We start from the raw sequence: 21,210 nt of genomic DNA on the forward strand, positions 1-21,210 counted from the left end.
CAATTTAAAATTGATTTACAGGTTAAAAACTCAGACTATTAAAGTCGTGAATTAGTGGACTTGGGAGAGTCCGGGTTAATAAATTCAGCCGAGCCATTAGCCTCATTAGGCGTTCGTACCCGATGCGGGCGCCGAGAAAAAGAGGTCGCGACAGCCTGGCGACTCCACCGGGGACTTTGAGGACTTAGGCCTTTATGTCTTGTTTAATATCTTTACTAACTTAGGTTTTTATATGCGTCAAAAGGCTTAGATTTTTAATCTTGCTTAAAACAAATTATCTTGTGATTATAAACCTTGTGCATGCTTTACTGTTTTAAACACTACACATAGCACACACAACCCGGCCGCCGGACCTGAGCCGCCATAGGATTTCTAGGATGGTGTTAAGAAAGATATGACCTCGAACGCGAGACTACGATGTAGAGGTTGCCTTTCTTTTCCCCGAATTTCTTAGCCGAGATTAGGAGGGTATCTTTGCTAACGCAAGACTCGCGACGGGCGGATATCCTTTTAATCTCAACAATCCTTCTCGTTAGAAATCGAGCCGCACGTCCCATGCGCATGTCTTTGTGCTTGCCATTTTTTTTAAAAAGCAAAAGTAATTTCTTTACTTTTACTCGGTCTTTTTATGGCTTATGGCAAAATAGGGTCAGGTTGTGTATTTCCCTTTCTTATATGTGATGGGAAGATTTGATATCCAGTTCATTCCTACCCCAAAGGGAGAACTTCTCAGATGGTGGAAGTAGTTAGATCAACTCGGCCAAGAGTGCGTCAAATCAAATCAATCGGTCATCTCCTCCCATTGCTCCAAATCAATATCCACTCAGGGTCATGCAAGCACTACCACATTTCGGTGCCCCAAACATCCACCTTCATGTTCGGCAAATTTGAACCGACTCCGACTTTAGAAGAGTACGGTCTCGCCATAGGAATGCCCCCGGGAAGCGAGCTTGCCAAGCCAATCGGCATTGACCTGTGGTTAGTCTATCACGGTTTCTAAAAATCATTTGGTAAGAGAAATTGTTCAAGCCAACAACAATGCTTTTCCGCTATCATCTTTAATGAATGCTTTGAAAAACAATCAATGACCCAAAAAGCCAAGATCTTCCTCTTAGCATTCTTTGGTTTTATTATCTTTCCCCATCGAAAGAATGCTATAGATCCTTCAATCACATGGGTGATAAATCAAGTCATTTTGGAGCAGGATATGTGAATATGGTTTTAGCCGAAACGTTTTTATCCCTTAATCGTTTCAAGGACCAAAAAGAAAAATCATGAGGGCCGCTCCAGAAATTTTACAAATGTGGTTCTTTTCCCATATCAAAGGATTTGGGCACCTCATGCAAATATTTGAAATCAACAAGTTTAAACACCCATTGCAAAAGTTTCAAACCTTGGAAAAATATTCTCCCAATGAAGAGTATTCTCGGTGGATTAACTTGCTAAAAAACCCGGTCCCTGAGACATTCCTATGGCGAGCTAAATGGTTCATTGCAGGAGAGGCGCTTTGCACTTAATTATTACAACCCCATCCCGTTCTTTGGGCCTCTCCGGAGCTACCTCATATTATCCATATAGGGTGGCTCGTCGGTGGGGTCCTTCAAGAAATCCCGCCACCGCTCAAATCGGGTTGTTCCGAATCTTTTCACCCGTACGATTACAACTACTTGGAGGAGATCCGCATAATTCAGAACGTATGGAGTAGATGTCACACTGAAAGATCGTCGTGCCCCGAAAGGTTAAAGGAACAAGAAAAAGTTCATCATGCATCAACATTCTACATCCTCAACCATATAATTCCCAAGGAGCTGCAACCAGTAATCCCTGATGTAGTTGATAAACTTACCCTGCAAGGGCGAATCGAATCTCTTGAAAAGAGCTTGGAGACCAGCAAGAGACACGTATCGAAGTTAGCACGAAGAAGCAAGCAGCTTCACAAGACTGGAACTTCCCATCGCATATAAAAATGGGCAGCGGGACTTTTGATGTGAATATTTCTAATGTGAATATCTAGGGTCGTTCTAACTGATGTAAAAAGCCCTTTTTAGCATTGTATAAATCTCCTGTTAATAAATAAGAATGACTCGACCCTTGCCATGAGCCAGTTTTTCATGTGTTTCCCCCATTTACGTTTTCTCCATTTTCTATGCTAATAGGTAATCACGTCATAATCGTATTCACCAAATCCAAAAGCTAGAATGGCCAAAGAAAATGTACCAAGCCGTCTCGAGATTATGGAAAGTGAAATGAAGCAAGTCTTCAATGTGCTTCAACAACTCTCAAAACGGATAGATTCCATCAAGGCAAATTGGCTCCCGCCCCCCGACTCAATCGAAGTATTGTTACCGCAATCGTCTACCCGAGGTGATCAAGGAAGAGATACCGATGATAACATGCCCGAATTGGAGGAGGATACGCACCAAATCGTAGTCGAAAGCAAAGCCCAACAATTTGTCTAAGACTGAACATGACAAACGCCTTGAGAAGCTTGAAGAGAGGCTAAAGCAATTGCAGGGCCTTCAAGATCCTACTCCAACAGACCTCTCCATCTACTCTAAGGTCAAAATGCCGGAAAAATTCAAAATGCCTGAGTTCGAGAAGTACGATGGCACGACCTGCCCAAGAGCTCACTTGCGATGTACTTGGTTCGAATGACCCAGACGTTAATAATGAACCTTTAATGATCCGTTGTTCAGTCCAAGCCCGATAGGTCCCGCCCCGAGATGGTACATCAAAAAGAACATAAACCTCATCGAGACATGGAGTGAAGCAAGTGAAGCATTCCTCAAACAGTACAAATTCATAATGGACATTACCCCTTCTCGTGAGGATCTTGATCGCACGGAAAAGAAAAAGCAAGAATCCTTCAAAGAATATGCTATTAGATGGAGGAATCTCGCCGCCCAGATCAGTCCGGAGCCAACTAACTTTGAATTGAGAAAAATGTTCATCAAAACCCTCCCTTTTGAATACCGCAATCGGATGGTGACTACGATCACTGAATCATTCAATCAACTCATTCCAGTGGGAGAGCAGATTGAGACAGGTTTAAGGGATGGCTGGTTCATTGAGCCTGCACCTGTCAGCAGAAGGCTCAACATGAAAAAAGATAAAGAATCCTTGATCGATGTCAATGCCACCTACACTGCAAACACCGGTCACCCCCCAACTGTTCAGACGAGCACAGGCCAACAATAGACTAATAACCGTCCACCCCAGCGCTACAACAACCGAAGACAATTCACTCCGCTTCCTGGATCTCCCTCCCAGGTTTTGGCAATCCTTGAAACAAGAGCCTCCTTTCAATCGAACCAAGACGACCTAACGTTGAAAGCTTCTCCAGCTATGACCCGTCCAAAAATGTGACTATCACATGGGAGAAGTAGGCCATTCAACCGATGAGTGTTTCGTCCTTAAGCATCGAATCCGAACCTCTGGATACTAAGGCCTTCTCATTCCAAACCGTGAAGCCGAATGTCCAAAGCAATCCGCTCCCCGATCATGCTGACAAAGTAAACATGATATTCAGTTCGAAGCCGGTCAAATCAAATGTCAATGCACATATGGTCGACATCTATCGAGGGCTAGTAGAAACCGGGTATTATCCGGAACAATGAAATACTGCCTTTCGCAATAATGGAGGAAATGGTATTAAGAATGATAGAGGCCGGAATAATTGTGTACGCCGGCCACGCCAACATAGTTTCTACCATATCGCAAGTCCTCATCAATTGGGAGGAAGAATTTGCGGCGCTAAATGCGGAAAAGGAGAAGAATGATTCCACCTTACCCGAGAGCGTCTTTGAAAGGAAGGGAGCCATTGTTCAAGCATCAACAGCAGAAATAGCTATAGTCATCGAGATTCCCCAACCTTACAAATACAAATATAACAATGCGGTGCCATGGTCTTATGACCTTGATGTTGGTTTGGTCACAAGATCTGGGCGAACCTATGCTCAAGCAAATACTCAGTCTGCTAAGCCTATCACTGACGAAGAAGCCAAGGAGTTTTTGGCCGTAGTTAAGGCCAGCGAATATAATGTGGTGGAACGATTCTGAAAATCACCGGCACGAGATCTCTCTCTTGGAATTGCTTCGGACATCCGCAAGCACTAGAAATCCCTCATGAAAGTATTAAGTGAAGTACATGTCCCCGAAACTATTGAGCATGACAAACTTGAGGAATTTGTCGGTACCATCCTTCTAAAAGATCATATGGCGTTTTTGTATGAAGAGATCCCTGAGGAGGGTAGAGGACACACCAAGGCCCTCTACATATTAGTCAAGTGCAACGCATCTCACGTCGCTCGAGTGCTGATTGACAATGGATCTGCTCTTAACATATGTCCACTAGCGACACTTTGTCGCCTTAAAATAGAGAGATAATGGATCCACGTACCCAAGACTTCTGGTCGAGCATTCGATGGAACAAAGAAGGAAACAGTGGGAGAGATCGAGCTCGACATTCAAATTGGCCCAACCGTATTCAAAATTTTGTTCTAGGTGATGGATATCCCCACTTGCATTCAATTTCCTCTTAGGGCGCCCATGGATACACGTCGCGGGAAGCGGTACCTTCAAGCCTCCACCAAAGTGTGAAGTTCATGGTTGGAGGAAAACTGATCACGGTTTGAGGAGAAGAAGATCACCGCATCTACCACGAGACGGCCATTCCTTATGTTGAACCTAGTGACAAGAGCGAAGCTAGCTATCAATCGTTCGAGCTCGTGTCTACTATACACGAAACTCGAGGACTTTGCCCCTCGTCCCCGAGATATCAAGTGCTGCAATCATGATAGGAAAAATCATGATAGGACACGGTTTCCTTTCAGGACAAGGGCTTGGTAGGAGAGGCCAAGGCATTCGTCAGCCTATTGAAGCTCGGAGAAGACCCTATACTATCGGTTTGGGATATTCCCCAGATAGAAAAGCAAAGAAAAAAGTCGGCCTTGTATATCCCCGTCTCGAGGAAACTTTCCCGGGCCCAGCCAAGATGATGCATGAGGAAGAGGAAGTGGATACTCCAAAATGGTTCAACCTCGAAAGCGTGAAATTGCCCATAATCCCGGGGAAGACACAACTTGGCCCTCACTTATAAAAAAGGAGGGGCAGATGACATGACCACCATGCTCGAGGATATTTTCATAGGTGCCATTGAGGAAGAGCAATTAGAAGAGACATGCGATAACTTCTCGTTCATCCAGCTTCGACACCAAGTCGAAGAATTACGCGAGACTGTACACCATTTGACAGAAAACTTCGCTCAAGCTACCTGTGCATTCCGTTCTCGTCACAATGAGGAGCTAGTGGTAAATGAAGAGGACCCTATTGACACGACCTGGCGAGGGGCACGGCTACCCTTATCCCCAAGAAGCACTCGGCCATATTCGCCCCTTCCTAAATCAATGTCCATTATTTTCCCCATCCTCCTCGAGCAAGGGGTAATCGGCAGAGAACTGAACCATCCTACCCTCGAGTACTTCCTTGATTATGATCCATCCAAGCAATGTGATTACCATTCAGGGGAATTAGGACACTCGCTAGATGACTGCACCATCCTGAGAGACAAGGTTCAAGATCTTTTGGATGCTGGGGTATTCACGTTCCGCTCTCCATGGTTGTGTTTCGGCAATGATCACCTCCTCGTGGTACCTAGCACCCGTACCATGTTCCCTGAGCATGCTAAGGAGGCGCATAAAGGAGAGGTAATCATAGACACTTTGGGCCAACCAAGTGGTAAATTTGACTACTATGTCAATTATTCAATTCCCCAAAGTTTCTATGATCATCATCACAACATCGTCCCTGATGGATGGGGAGACGTGGATGATCTGAAATCCACAAAGTTGGGAGCACAAGGAGACGTGGCTGGCAACTAGTATGAAGACTTCTTCGTGGGCGCTATTAACAAAGGATCGTCAGGGGAAATGGGTGCAGACCCGCTCGAGTAGAATCCTTTTAATCCCTCTGCATACTCCCCTACGTGGGAACTTTACATATTTTTTTAATGTCTGGCTTGTTTTCAACATCAGTTCCGCTCAAGGAACTATTTTTTGAAATCACCCTGTAAATCCGTCTACTAATAAATAAAGTTGAAAGCATTTTGAGGGCATGAGGAGACACACCAAACCGGCCCGTTGATGATAGCCAATCGTCAAATGAAAGAAGAAATCTGAGGCCCGGGTCTCCTCATGTTTCCTTGTCCTAAATCTTCAAGCACAATTTATCACCTTTTCAAAAGAAAGAAGCATGCATGCTACTAACCTTATTTGTTCCCTTAGCCTATCTACTCTATGACACAGGAATAATATAGCGGCAGGCGAAGGTATGGGAACGGTCCAAACCAACACCGTAAGTAGCCACGATAGCAATTCTGATGACTCAGATGATGATTTTGATGATTCCGACGAAATTCAATGGAATTGGAAGCGCCACGAAGAAGCAAGGCCCCTACTACGAAGACACCATCATTGTCAATTTAGGCAGCATAAAAGATCCAAGGGAGATAAAGATTGGTGCAAACCTTCTTGAAGAAGAAGCTGCAAGCTTAATTGCCCTCCTAAAGAGATATCAAGATGTATTCGCATGGTCTTATGCCGATATGCCAGGCCTTGATCCAATGATCGTGGAGCACGGCTTGCCAACCAACCCCGATGTGGCCCCTAAAGCGGCGGCTAAGAAGAGCTAAGCTGAATTGTCAAAAAGATTGAAGAAGAAGTAATGAAGCTCCCGGCGGTAGGCTTCCTCGAAGTCTCACAATATCCTAGTTGGGTGGCAAACATTGTACCAGTGAAGAAGAAAGATGGTGGAATCCGGATTTGTGTCGACTACCGCGATTTGAACAAAGCAAGCCCAAAAGATGATTTCCCGCTACCTGACATAGACGTTCTTGTGGATAGTACTGCTGGATTCAAACTTTTCTCTTTCATGGATGGGTTCTCAGGATACAACCAAATAAAAATGAAGGAGGAAGACAAGGAAAAGACGGCATTCATTACTCCTTGGGGACTTTTCACTATAAGGTCATGCCTTTTAGCCTGAAAAACGCTGGAGCAACTTACCAACGTGCCATGGTCACCCTTTTCCATGACATGATGCATAAAGAAATTGAAGTATATGTCGATGACATGATCGCCAAAACCAGACATGGAGAAGACCATGTAAAGACCTTGGAAAAATTATTCGATCGACTTCGCCAGTTCAAGTTGCGCTTGAACCCAGCAAAATGTGTGTTCGGGGCGACTTCTGGAAAATTACTTGGATTCATTGTGAGCTGTAAAGGGATAGAAGTGGACCCGTCAAAAACTAAAGCGATATTTGAGATGCCTCCTCCCTCGACTGTTAAAGAAGTCCGGAGCCTCCTGGGAAGATTAAATTACATTGCGCGATTCATTTCCCAGCTTTCTGAAACTGCAAAATCTTTCTTTAAACTTCTCAAGAAAAATGCACAAATCGAATGGGATGATGACTGCCGACTGGTGTTTGAAAATTTAAAGCGGTACTTGATGAAACCCTCGGTTTTAGTACCCCCGACTCCAGGACACCCTTTGACCCTCTACCTTACCATCAACAGTGAATCCCTAGGTGCAATGTTGGCACAGAAAAGACCCCATGATGGGAAGGAACAAGCCATTTACTATTTGAGTAAAAAGTTCACCACATCAGAACAAAACTACTCCAAATCAGAAAAGACCTATGCTGCATTGGTATGGGTGTTGCCACGAGACTCCGGCAAGATACCTTGCATTACCGGACATTCCTTGTAATCGAGAGTGACCCAATCAAGTATTTGCTTGGTTGCCCGGCCTTGGTGGGAAAATTGGCCAAATGGCAAATCCTAATCTCAGAATTCGACATACAGGTGATGTCGCAAAAATCAGTTAAAGGTCGGGTGATTGCTGATATGTTAGCAGATTGCCCTAAAGAAGTACGCGAGGATCATTCCCCAGATGACCGAATTTCAACAGTAGAAGAGGACACATGGACTATGTTCTTTGACGGAGCTGTAAATTTGTCAGGTTCAGGCACTGGGGCGGTCTTGATATCCCCAAATGGGCAGCATTATCCTGTGGCTGCAAAATTGATGTTTCCATGCACCAACAATATAGTCGAATATGAAGCATGCATCCTCGTCCTGCAGGCGGCTATTGGAATGGAAGTAACAAAACTAAAAGTATTCGGTGACTCCGCCTTAATTATCCTCCCGGTCAGGGGCGAGTGGGAGACAAGAGACGCCAAACTAGTGCCTTATCACGACTACTTGGAAGAATTGGTAGAAGAATTCCAGGACATCTCATTTGAATACCTACCTAGAATTCGTAACCGGTTTCTTGATGCACTAGTAACACTATCATCCATGTTACAAGTGGCAAAGGGTTAGAAGTAGAGCCTTTGAAAATTGAAGTCTTGACAAGACAGGCCCACTGCATGACTATAATCAAGAACCCGACGAAACCCCAGTATTACGACATCATGAAATACATCCGAAGCGGGAATTCCCTAAAGAAAGCACTCCTCGATCGAAAATACCTTATGAAAATGGCTTCGAGGTTCTTCGTCGCGGTGAAAGAAATTTGTACAAAAGATCATATAACTCAGTCTTGCTAAGGTGTGTGGATGCAAATGAAGCCACACAAATAATGCAAGAAATACATGGGGGAGTATGTGGCCCTCACATGAATGGACGTATGTTGGCCAAGAAAATAATGAGATTGGGTTATTACTGGTTCCCTTTAGAGAGTGATTGTGCTCAGCATGTGCGAAGCTGTCATCGTTGTCAGATTCACGGGGACAAGATAAATGTCCCTCCAACTGAATTGCATCAGTTATCTGAACCGTGGCCATTTTCAATATGGGGTATTGATGTAATTGGCCCAATCAATCCGAAGGCATCAAATGGGCACCGATTCATTTTGGTCGCAATCGACTACTTCTCAAAATGGATCGAGGCTGCATCCTATGCAAGCGTAACTGCACGAAACGTTATGAAATTCATCAGACGTGACATAAACGCTCGTTATGGCGTACCGGAAGCTATCGTCACTGACAATGGGTCAAACCTAAACAACAAGTTGATTGATCAATTGTTTTCTGAGTTCAAAATCCAACATTTGAACTCGTCCCTTATCGTCCACAAATGAATGGAGCTGTGGAAGCCGCCAACAAGAACATCAAGAGAATCCTATCCAAGACAGCTGAAAACTACCGCGACGCGGCATGAGAGGCTACCCTTCGCACTAATAGCGTATCGAACTTCGATTCAAACTTCCACTTTGGGGCAACGCCTTTTTCCTTGGTTTACGGCATGGAGGCGGTTTGCCCGTAGAAGTAGAAATCCTTCCTTGCGAATTTTATCCTAAGCGGGATTGTCCAAGGAAGAATGGACACAACAAAGGCTTGAGCAACTGAATATGATCGACGAAAATGACTGAAAGCCCTCTGTCATGGTCGGTGTTACCAGCAAAGGGTAGCTCGATCGTTCAATCAAAAGGTGCGACCCAAGCACTTCGAGGTAAATGAGCTAGTCTTGAGAAAGACGCTGCCAATCTTTCCAGAGCCCGGAGGCAAGTTCGCCCCTAATTACAAGGGTCCTTATGTAATAAAGAAGATACTCCCTGGAGGAGCCTTGATTCTGACTGAAATGGACGGGCGGGAATTCTCCAAACCAGTTAATTCCGATGCTGTAAAAAGTACTACCCTTGAAAGATGTTTATTGTCGGCATTGCCAAGCACTTCTCTATCGAATGAAAATGCTTATGCACCTTTATATATGAGTGATGTATTTACACCATCATAAAAAATGTGTGTTTGACTCAATGGAGAAAAATGAATGGTGATGACCGCCTTTAAGGAAGAGTCATAAATCAAGAAGCAAACTCGATGGCATAACTTGAGCAAATCGACATTACCCGAGCAGACGCGTAAGAGTAATCCCTGTCAATTTTGCCCAGCTCGGTGTAAAGGATGCGTCATTCAGGAACTAGTATGGTTAAAAGAAACCTTCAGTCCCTCAACAATCTTAGAATCTGAAGCCTCACTTCTTGTTCCCGGACACATGCTCTTGCAAGAAGCGAAGGAAAAATTCCACGAAGAAAAGCATTGAAAATCAATCAACGACCAGCAATCATGAATACGGGGCCACAAGTAGGAAAGGCTAGTAGAAGGAAAGCATTGAAATGTAAAAGAGGCCATCAGCAACTTCCCTAAGAACCAGCACAAATAAACTCTGGGGAAAAGGTAATTTGGCATCATTTCTAACACTCACTCTCCGAACTCATATGGACAGGAAACATTGGAATTCAAGAGCCAGATCAAGTGGTTAAACAAGGCAAACCAAGTGATCCAAGCAAGGAAAAAGAAACAAAGATGCCCGATTAGATTCCCAACCCCGGCTGATCATCCATGTGTCATATTCCTAATCAATAGGGACAATCATCGACACCCCTTTGTGAATAGCTCTTTTGATATCCAAGATTTAACATATTTGGAAGCACATATTCTGTTGACCCTTAAAGCTGTCAACAAGGTCTTTTTGAGCAAAACCATTCATTTGTTTTGAGAATACAAACTCTCACATTTAAAATACTGCATGCCTTTTCCAAATGAATTTTTGCATGATGATTTTGTCTGTCTAAATCACAGATTCCATTAAGAATTATTAGAATAGACAGTTAAGTGAAGAATACAAGATTAATTGAGCATGCTGGATGAGGCGTGTCAGAATGATGACAGGCAAGCCATATCCTACACACAGTCCCCTATCTATACACTTGTGAGATGAGTGCAGAAGATTCCATGGCTGCAGGATAAAGAGTTCTCTCGCGAATGGTACGATAACCAAAATAGTGAGAGGCATTCCATCGCTCACCCCATTAAGCCCCATACATTGGTGAAGCTTCTCTCATACCCCCGTCAAGAACAACCCCTACACTGGGGCAAATTAGAAGCGAAGCAGCATCACAAGGTGAGAAGAGAGATAGAAATTTTCTTGCTCGCACTTGCATCAATCTTTGGGTGTCTTTATTGCATATGAACACTCACATTAATTTAAGTGCCCTAGAGTCATGAAGAACAATTCTTTCTTTACGCACTTGTATCTATTGTACAACTCAATTGAGTCTGTAAATTAGCCCTCACATGGAGGCAAAACAGAAGTTATTGCCATTTAAGTAGCATAGCCCAGAACGCCTACTGAAGATGAAGACTCAAGAGTCTAATAACGGTGCTTCGATTGAACTTGCCTAGGCTAGTTCCTCCAACGACAAGAATGAAAAAACATGGGCATAAAAAAGCAGTGTACCTGGTAAAAGCAAGGTCAATGCCCATAAATGAAGAATTGGAATAAAAATAAGGGCATGGAAAAAGCAGTGTGCTTGGTAAAAGCAAGGCCAATGCCCCCCAGTCAAAAATACAGCCAAGAAAAAGTTGCTATTGTGGTCCATAGAACCTCCATTTGATAGTGAGAAGAAAGATTGGTGACAAATGCCAAGGCAATCACCAGCTCTACCTTTTTACACATGAATCAAGCCTACATTGTATCCCATTGTAAAAGTCTCTTCAAACTAGGGGCACTTCAATTAATGTAGGATTTCATATGTTCATAAGCATCGCTCGAAGAAGTACGAGCAAGATTACTCTATCTCTTTTCGCAGGATTCTTGACTTGCAAACCCGGAGATGATCGTGCAGCACTTCGTTCATAAGCCTTAACCTCGACGGTCCCATTTGATGAGCCGTTGACCAAGTCTTCATCACAATTTCAACAAAGACCTCTCACATTGGTAAAGTCATACCGTTTGCGAGAATACTCAGACCCCTGTTGACATGATGACAGTGAGATAGTGTGGTCCTTATGAATCCCGCATCAATGGTCAGGATAGCCTTTTCCATGAGAGTGAGCGGAAAGTCCTTTCAGACTGAAAGTCCCTCATCTGGCATGCTCAAGACATCTACATTCTAAATGAAGGTTGTCTTTCAAAATCTTCCCCGGTGGAAATCAGATGATGCAAAATTGACAAAATTATCATGCATGAATCTCATTTGAACTCATGAATTTACAGCATATACAATCATGTGTGCATATTGTGCAAATAGTAGACATACTCTCGAAAATCGTAGATATTGCCAGGTAAGCATATCCCTGTCCCCATTTTTCTTAAAGTACCTATCACTGTCTAGGTACCCTCTTCTTGACACTCGACCTATTCGAGTTGTCCCTTGAGTTTCGATGCTTACTGTTGTCTTAGCATCCCATTGTTTTTAAGTACCAGCCACCGTTTAGATACTCCCTTTTCCTGACACTCGACTTGTTCGAGTTGTCCCTAGAGTATTGATACTTGTGACTGACCAAGTATCTCTTGGAATACCCACTGCTGTCTAGGTATCCCCATATCGTCAAGTACCCACCGTTGTCCAGGTACTTCCTTTTCATGACACTCAACTTGCCCAAGTTGTCCCCAAATAATAGCAGTTGTTCAAGCATTCCACTGCTTTGTGTGCCTGCGCCTACCCAGGTATGCTTTCTTACACTTGGACCAACTAAGTGGTCCCAGGTTGTATCATTAAATACTTGTGTTCATCCAAGTATCCCAGTGTTTTGTACACCTGTGGCTATCCAGGTGTTCCACCCCTTTTAAGTGCCGGCGGCAATCCAGGTAAGCCTCGTGCTACATTCAAATTCCCTTTACCAGGAGGTGAGAGACCTTCACGAATATTCGGGGCACGTCCTTGATATTCCCCATTTACCAGGAGGTGAGAGACCTTCATGAATATGCGAGGTACATCCTCGATATTCCCAATTACCAGGAGGTGAGAAACCTTCATGAATATGTGAGGCACATCCTCGATATTCCAACTACCAGGAGGTGAGAGACCTTCATGAATATCCAAGGTACGTCCTCGATATTCCCAATTACCAGGAGGTGAGAAACCTTCATGAATATCCAAGACCCATCCTCGATATTCCCAACTACCAGGAGGTGAGAAACCTTCATGAATATCCAAGACCCATCCTCGATATTCCAAATACCAGCAGGTGAGAGACCTTCACATATATGCAAGACCCATCCTCGATATTTTCACATGAATATCTCAGGTACGTCCTCGATATTCCATGCACCAAGAGTTTGTACCTATGATCGTCCAGGTACCCCTCCGATGCTTGTGATCATCCAGGTATCCCCCAAGAGTTTGCACCTGTAATCGTCCAGGTACCCCTTCGATACTTGTGAATGTCCGAGTATCCCCCAAGAATTCATAATTGTGATCATCCAAATACCCCTTCAATGCCTATGGTCAGCCAAATACCCATTTCGACGCCTGCAAAGGCCCAAATATCCTTCATGTTAGTGCTTGTGAATATTCAGGTACTCTTTAATATGCCTGTGAATGTCCAGGTATCTCCCAAATCAATGCCCTGAGAAAGGTCAGCGCATCCGCCCGAGAAAGGTCGGGTTCCAACTGGTGTCTTTGACAGAAGTCAGGCACCCCACAAATCGATGCCCTGAGAAAGGTCAGTGCATCCTCCTGAGAAAGGTCGGGTTCCAACCAGTGTTTTTGACAGAGGTCAGACACCCCAACAAATATGATGCCCTGAGAAAGGTCAGCGCATCTCCCGAGAAAGGTCAGGTATCAATTGGTGTCCTCGATACAAATCAGGCACCCACAAATGAGATGCCTTAAGAAAGGTCGGTGCATCTCCTGTCAAGGCGACCGAAGAAAGGTTCGGGTCCTAGACAAATCATGGATTGTTTTAACAGGCGACCGAAGAATGGTTCAGGTCCTGGAGAAGCAACTTCCCGTCACGGCGACCGAAGAATGATTCGGGTCCGAGACAAACCACGACATTACTCCGGCGGCGACCGAAGAATGGTTCGGGTCCCGAAGGAGCAATCTCCCGTCAAGGCGACCGAAGAAAGGTTCGGGTCCTAGACAAATCATGGATTGTTTTAACAGCAAATCGAAGAATGATTCGGGTCCTGGAGAAGCAACTTCCCGTCACGGCGACCGAAGAATGGTTCGGGTCCGAGACAAACCACCGATTACTCCAACAGGCGACCGAAGAATGGTTCGGGTCCTGGAAGAGCAGTCTCCCGTCAAGGCGACCGAAAAAAGGTTCGGGTCCTAGACAAATCATTGATTGTTTTAATAGGTGACCAAAGAATGGTTCGAGCCCTGGAAAAGCAACCTCCTCATATCACCAGGTAAGATGACGCCTTGATACTTGCCAAAACTCGGGGTTCACACCCTATCTCACTCACTCTCGGTAAGTAACTACAGGTATCTTCTTATCTGTCTTAGTATATGTAAAGTTATATTGCTCTTTAGAATAATAAGTCCCAAATAAAATATAATCTACTACGCATGCATGGATAAAATTGAGGTATTAGTCTGTCTTTGAATGCAACCTCTGCGAGCTCACCTTCAAAGAGGGGCAAACATGACACCTCAATTTTAATTAGGTTAATTTTATTTTATTAAGTTTTTATTTTATTTCGGATAAATAAGATAATTAATAAACAAACAAAAAAGCAAAAGCCCAGCCCTTTTTTCTTTTCCCTTTCTCTTCCCCCTCCGCGTGGCCCATATGGCCCATTTTCCTTCACCCTTGGCCCGGCCCCTTTTCTCTCTTCTTCTTCCTCCCCTTCTTCTTCCTCGCCTGCTTGCATCTCACGCGCGGTGGCCGGCGACGCGGGAAGGGACGGCCTACGGCCGAGGGGAGTAGGCCGACGTCGGCCGGAGATGATAAGATCGGGCGCCATTAATGCTGAGCGAGCCACGCTGAAAGCTCGATGGGACACCGGTTCAGCCGAGCGAAACCGGTGGGCAAGCCGGAGGCCGGCGACCGAGCCCCTCCATCGACCGGAGTTCCTTTGCCTATAAATAGGTGGCCGCAAGCATCGTCGGAGGGCGTGGCGAGCTCGAAAATCCTTCACCGAGAGACATCGGGAAGGGTTGAAAGGCGAGCGCAGAGAGAGCTCGAGTCGCGAGCTCGGCCCACCTTCCACGAGAGAGACTTCGGGGAAGGCGGGCGGCGAGCAATCTCGAGAAGGTCGATCCGGCCGGTGGAGGCTCGGATCCGGCCTAAGTGAGAAGAGATCAAGGCCGAGGAAGGTCCGGCCGAGATCTACGCAGCAGATCCGGTTCTTTTTAGCCGCTTGTTGTTGCCGCCGAACGCCGTTCACCTCGACCAAGTCCCGACGCCGTTGCCTCAAAGGGTTTGTAGTCGTGTTTCCCCCGGAGCCATTTTCATGATCGATCCGCCGGCCGCGCCAGATCGGGAAGCTGAGTGCCGCCGTCGTTGCCTAGTCTTGCCGTCACCGTCGTTGTTCACCGCGACCTCCACCATCGCGAACCGCCCGCCATCGCCGTTCCCGTTCGAGAAAAGGTAAAAGGGCATCATTGTTCATCGTAGCCGTTTTCCGTTGACCTAGCTGTCGTCGCCGTTGCCGTTGTCACCTCTGTCGTCGCCGCCGTAGTCGCCGTCGCCATAGTCGTCGCGCCGTAGTCGCCGTCGCCGCCAAGCACCTCGGTTCCCCCTTCGGCGCCGCGGATTCACAAACCTTAGGGTTTGCGATTTCCGGGTCGTCGAATTGGATCCGGGTCTTGGAACCGGGTAGGGTTTCGCGAGATTCCAGGGCGGCGGGAAGCCGGGTCGTGAAGTCGGGTCGGACCCGGGTAGGGTTCGCCACGGAGTCCGTCGCGAGGTCGGATCGGATTCGGGTCGTCGGGTCGGGCCGGGCGTCCCCGAACGCCCGCCACGATCGTTTTAATAAAAAAAAATATATAATAAATAAAATGAAAAAAATCCAGTCGGGCCCGCGTTGCGGGCCTCTCCTTGTTCGGGTCGCCGACCCGGGTAGTTTTTTATTTTAAAATAATATTTTAATAATAAATAAATAATTTATTTTCCAAAAAAAAAAAAAATATATTTTCTTTTCGAAATATATTAAAAAAACATTTTAATTTCCAGAAAACAAAAACAAAAACAAAAATATCCAAAAGATATTTTATTTTCCAAAAATATTAAAAAAATGTTTTAATTTCCAGAAAATCGAAAAATAGTAAAAAATGATAAAAATATTTTATTTTCCAAAAAAATAAAAAAAATAAAAAATATTCCATATTTTCCAAAAAATGCCAAAAATCCAAAAAAGGCCAAAAATTCATGAAAAAGCCAAAAAATTTAGAAAAAGCCAAAAAGACTTGTATTTTTCCCAAAAATACCAAAAAAATCCCAAAAAAATCCCTTTTGTGTCCAAAAATTAGAAAAGACCTAGAAAATGTTTTTCCTCCCACAAATGCATGGAAAATCCCTCGAACATCCAAAAACCTCAGGTTTAAACAAGATTAGGTACCGAAAGGGCATTAGTGATTAACTAGTGTAATCAAAGTCCCCGATCCTAATTTCTCTGGTTGCGCAAGAGTGAGTATTTCTCCCGATACTTCACTTGGGTTTCTAATCAACCCACCCCAAATCGATTAGTGGCGACTCCAATTTAAAAATTGATTTACAGGTTAAAAACTCAGACTATTAAAGTCGTGAATTGGTGGACTTGGGAGAGTCCGGCTTAATAAATTCAGCCGAGCCATTAGCCTCCTTAGGTGTTCGTACCCGATTGCGGGCGCCGAGAAAAAAAGAGATCGCGACAAATGTCATTTTTATATCACAATGTGCATATACATGAATATAATGTGGTAAACATATTGATTGCCATATTTGCAGAAAATACACCAACGGAAACTCGAGGTACTTCCGTAAAAGCAAAAGCTTGCAATGCCGTAGTTACTAGTTCGACTCCTAGTACATCTAGATTTGGGCTTTTACTAAGTATGAACAAAATCTGTAGATGCCTAGTAATAGTGAGACCAAAGGCTCAACAAGAGTATGTGTATTAAGCGAGATAAAGTTTTTTTTTTTTTTTTTTTTTTTTTGTTAATCCTATTCTAACTCTCCTTTCACTCTTAGATTTTTGTTCTACTTTTTTGCAAAGCGTAAGAGTTGAACCCACACCTAAATTAAACATTCTCACTCCCGACCCCTTTGAAAATGTGGGGAATTGAACTTCTCACCTCCCCTTCCCAAATGAAAAGGTTGAAGTTGCAGCAATTTAGAATCATGTCAACCTTACTTTACATTCCTTCAACAACTACTATACTCCAATCAAAATGAATCTCATGTGTATGCTAAACTCCCACGATATATTAGCCATTAATATCTATCAACACTTCCCAATAATAACTTAATCCAAATAAAATCAGGAAATCATTGCAGGTAGAATTAAATTTAACATAATTCAGCCACAAATTCTAACTTGCAGCAAATGATCCTATCAACTGACAGGATGGGCTCAAAATGTAATTGACGTTGTCATCGTTAATTCTTAAAACTTTCACGACTAGCTATAAAGGATAGAGAAGAGCTCTACCATTGGCTGAAGCAACAAGTTGCAAGTCTTCGAAGAAAGATGGTCAAAATATTATTGATCAATCAAAGAGAATCCTTCAATTGTCCATCTCATGAAATTACCCAAATAAACTAGTGATGGTCCGGATGAATCTATTCTACTCTTGCGGATAAATGCAGCAGTAAAGTTCAATTTATAATGTATCTTGCATAAGCAACTCATGCAACTCAGAAGAGATTGGAGAGGAGGGGATAGAGAAAACTACGATGCCTTACTTCTAGGAAGCAAAAGAGTAAGACTAGGAGAATTAATGACAAAACAGATTTTGCTAAAAGAATGCCATTTATATATCACAGTGTGCCTATACATGAATTTAATATGGTAAACATATTAAATGCCATATTTGCAGAAAATACACCAATGGAAACACGAGGTACTTCAGTAAAAGCAAAAGTTTGCAAGGCCCCAGGTACTATTCCCACTCCTAGCATATCTAGACATGGGCTTTCACTGAGTATGAACAATATCTGCATATGCCTAGTAATAGTGGAATCAAAGGCTCAGCAAGAGTAAGTGTTAGCACAGTCATAAGAGACTAATTGAGATAAAATTTTATTTTTGTTTCTCCTACTCTAACTCTTATCTCATTCTCAGACTTTTACTCTATCTCTTTATAGAACGTGAGAGTCAAACTCTACGCTTAAAACTTAACATCATGACCTTGTTGAAGATCACCGCCTCTCTCTCTCCTGGAGTTCTCTAGATCTCTCTCTTTCTCTAGAGTTCTCCATATCTCTCTCCTCCAGATTTTTCTCTCTCTCTAGATTTCTCTAGATCTCTCCCTTCTCTAGAATGTTCTAGCAAAATCCATCAAGAAAAGCTGCACCACTTCTAGACTTCTCCAAAGAAATCTAGTTGTGAGGCTATAATAAAATAATAATAATACTTCTAGAATAGTGTAGAAAGCTAAGAAAGTCACCAACTTTCCATCCTACAAATAGGAGCAACTTGCTCCTCATTTGAGTGTCCAACTAAGAGTGTGTGAGTAAGAAGTCCAAGGGGGTGTGTGGGTGTGTGTAGGGGTCTTGAGAGTGTGTTGATTAGAGTGTGCTGTATATGCACGTGAGTGTGAGAGAAATTGTGTAGAGTTGTCTGAGTATTGTATGTGGTATGAGAAAATATTGTAATAGTGAAAGTTATATTTTGTAAATTATATTTGTACCACGTTTCCGCAAGATTCAACAAGTGGTATCAGAGCAGGTCGTCGGAGGCCATGCGAAGACAGTGGTCGGGGACCATTGTAAGTGAGCAAGGCGGTCAGGGATCGTCGAGCGAAGGAGCGAAGAAGCGAAGGACGTCGGAGTTCTGCCAGTGCACAATCTGGGATTGTGAAGTTGGTTGGTCCGGGACCAAGCTTACTTGGTATAGTGCGGGGCATTATACTCAAGTCACTATGGTGGATTTCTCGAGTCCGATGAATGGGATGGAGAAGCTCAACGACTTTAATTATAATAATTGGAGTACCCGCATACAATATTACTTGATAGGACAAGATTTGTGGGATATTGTTGGCGGGAGCAACACCACCCCACCCACGAATGATAGTGAATTAAGAAAATAGAATATAAAATCGGGTAAGGCTCTTTATGTGCTTGCTGTGACTGTTGAAGATGAATTATTGCAACACATAAAGAGTGTGAAGACCCCGAAGGAAGCCTGGGATAACTTGGCGATGCTGTTTGCGAGGACAAACGATGCCAAGTTACAATGCCTGGAGAACGAGCTCCTCTCAACCTTGCAACAAAGTATGACGGTAAGTCAATACTTTTCTAAAGTTAAATCTATTTGCGAAGAAATTTCAAAATTAGATCCTCAGAATGCCATCTCTGAGACAAGAATGAGAAGAATAATAATTCATGGGTTAAGGCCAGAGTATAACGGTATTGTTACGGCTACTTGTGGATGGGCAAATGAGCCAACTCTAACAGAGTTGGAGAATATATTGGCCAATCAAGAGGCCTTAGATAAACAAATCCCTAAGGTCTCAATTAAGGAGGATGAAAGTGCCCTCTTCAGTAATAAAAGAGGGTTCAAGGGCCAGAATAGAAATAGAGCAGGTGCAAGAGATGGCAAATCATGGAAAGATCATGGAGATTGGTGGAGGCAACCCGAAAAGAAGGGTTATCAACCAGGGGGAGCACGTCAAGATCGTGACGATGACAACGATGAAGATAAGAGCAACAAAAGGCGTAGCAAACGATGCTACATTTGTGGCAAGGTAGGACATATTGCCAGATTCTGTTAGTACAGGCGAGAAGAAGGAAATGTCGTCACTTCCTGTAAGAAGGAGATTGAAAGCGAAGAAGAATGGGACTTTCAAGCGCCTGTTGCAATGAAAGAACGAGAAGAGCTTGCAACTGCTTGTATAATTGAGTTGGATGATTCGACGGCTACTAACACAACCCCGAATAAGAGCAAGCCAAGGGACAACTTGAAGAAGCAACTAACAACGCCAACAAGTAGTCATGAAAAGAAACTGCAAGAGATGCAGGAGATGATAAAGAAGCTAAAAGTTGAGAAGGCAAAGATGGAGAATATGATGAAAAAGAGGGACGAGATGCTGAGACAGAAGAATCGAGAGCTCAAGGCAAAAGATAGGGAGCTAGAGAAGTTCCGATCTGAGTTCAAGAAGCTGCAGAAGCTTCAGGATCTCAAGCCCGCTATGATGTTCCCAATTGGTTATGCTTTGAGAGAGATATCAAAAACATGAAGGAGAAGAAGAAAGGTTTCTTTGAGGAAAGGAGGCCATCTATATCCAACATCCCATGGTGCAAGGATAGGTGGAATAAGATCGAGGAGAAGAAATTTTATGAGAAAAAGGATCAAGATATCTCCACTAAAGTGCTTCGGATGGGACTGAATCGGTTGAAACACGAAATGAAAATCACAAATGAGAGGCTTGATCGAATGAGTTCCAACCTCAAAATTCTTATAGAAGATATGTCGAATACAAAGACCGAATTGAGTGAGAAGAAGGAAAAGGAGACTAAAGGGCATAATGAATTGGCATTACAAAAATTCAAGGATCACAAAACTCAATGGAAAGTCGCAGTAAGAGAAGCAACTGAAGATGAAGCCATAGAGCCATCCACATCTGAGGAAGCTTCGCAATATGCTGAATGGAGGAAGACAGTTGAAGAGTCCAAAAGCAATATCAGCATGGCTACTATATCAAGAGAGAGTAGTCGGTGAGGGGGAGTGTTGAAGATCACCGCCTCTCTCTCTCCTGGAGTTCTCTAGATCTCTCTCTTTCTCTAGAGTTCTCCATATCTCTGTCCTCCAGATTTTCTCTCTCTGGATTTCTCTAGATCTCTCCCTTCTCTAGAATGTTCTAGCAAAATCCATCAAGAAAAGCTGCACCACTTCTAGACTTCTCCAAAGAAATCTAGTTGTGAGGCTATAATAAAATAATAATAATACTTCTAGAATAGTGTAGAAAGTTAGGAAAGTCACCAACTTTCCATCCTATAAATAGGAGCAACTTGCTCCTCATTTGAGTGTCCAATTAAGAGTGTGTGAGTAAGAAGTCCAAGGGGGTGTGTGGGTGTGTGTAGGGGTCTTGAGAGTGTGTTGAGTAGAGTGTGCTGTATATGCACGTGAGTGTGAGAGAAATTGTGTAGAGTTGTCTGAGTATTGTATGTGGTATGAGAAAATATTGTAATAGTGAAAGTTATATTTTGTAAATTATATTTGTACCACGTTTCCGCAAGATTCAACAGACCTCCCCCTTTCCAAGAGGGAAGGTT

The 21,210-nt window shown here is 43.6% G+C and overlaps 1 pseudogene; it reads left to right on the forward strand.

The window, feature by feature from the left end:
• LOC104445536 overlaps positions 1-21,210 on the forward strand; it is a 165,881-nt pseudogene that overhangs the window by 132,379 nt on the left and 12,292 nt on the right.

The sequence above is a fragment of the Eucalyptus grandis genome, chromosome 5 (assembly GCF_016545825.1).
Source record: "Eucalyptus grandis isolate ANBG69807.140 chromosome 5, ASM1654582v1, whole genome shotgun sequence".
NCBI classification, from domain to species: domain Eukaryota; kingdom Viridiplantae; phylum Streptophyta; class Magnoliopsida; order Myrtales; family Myrtaceae; genus Eucalyptus; species Eucalyptus grandis.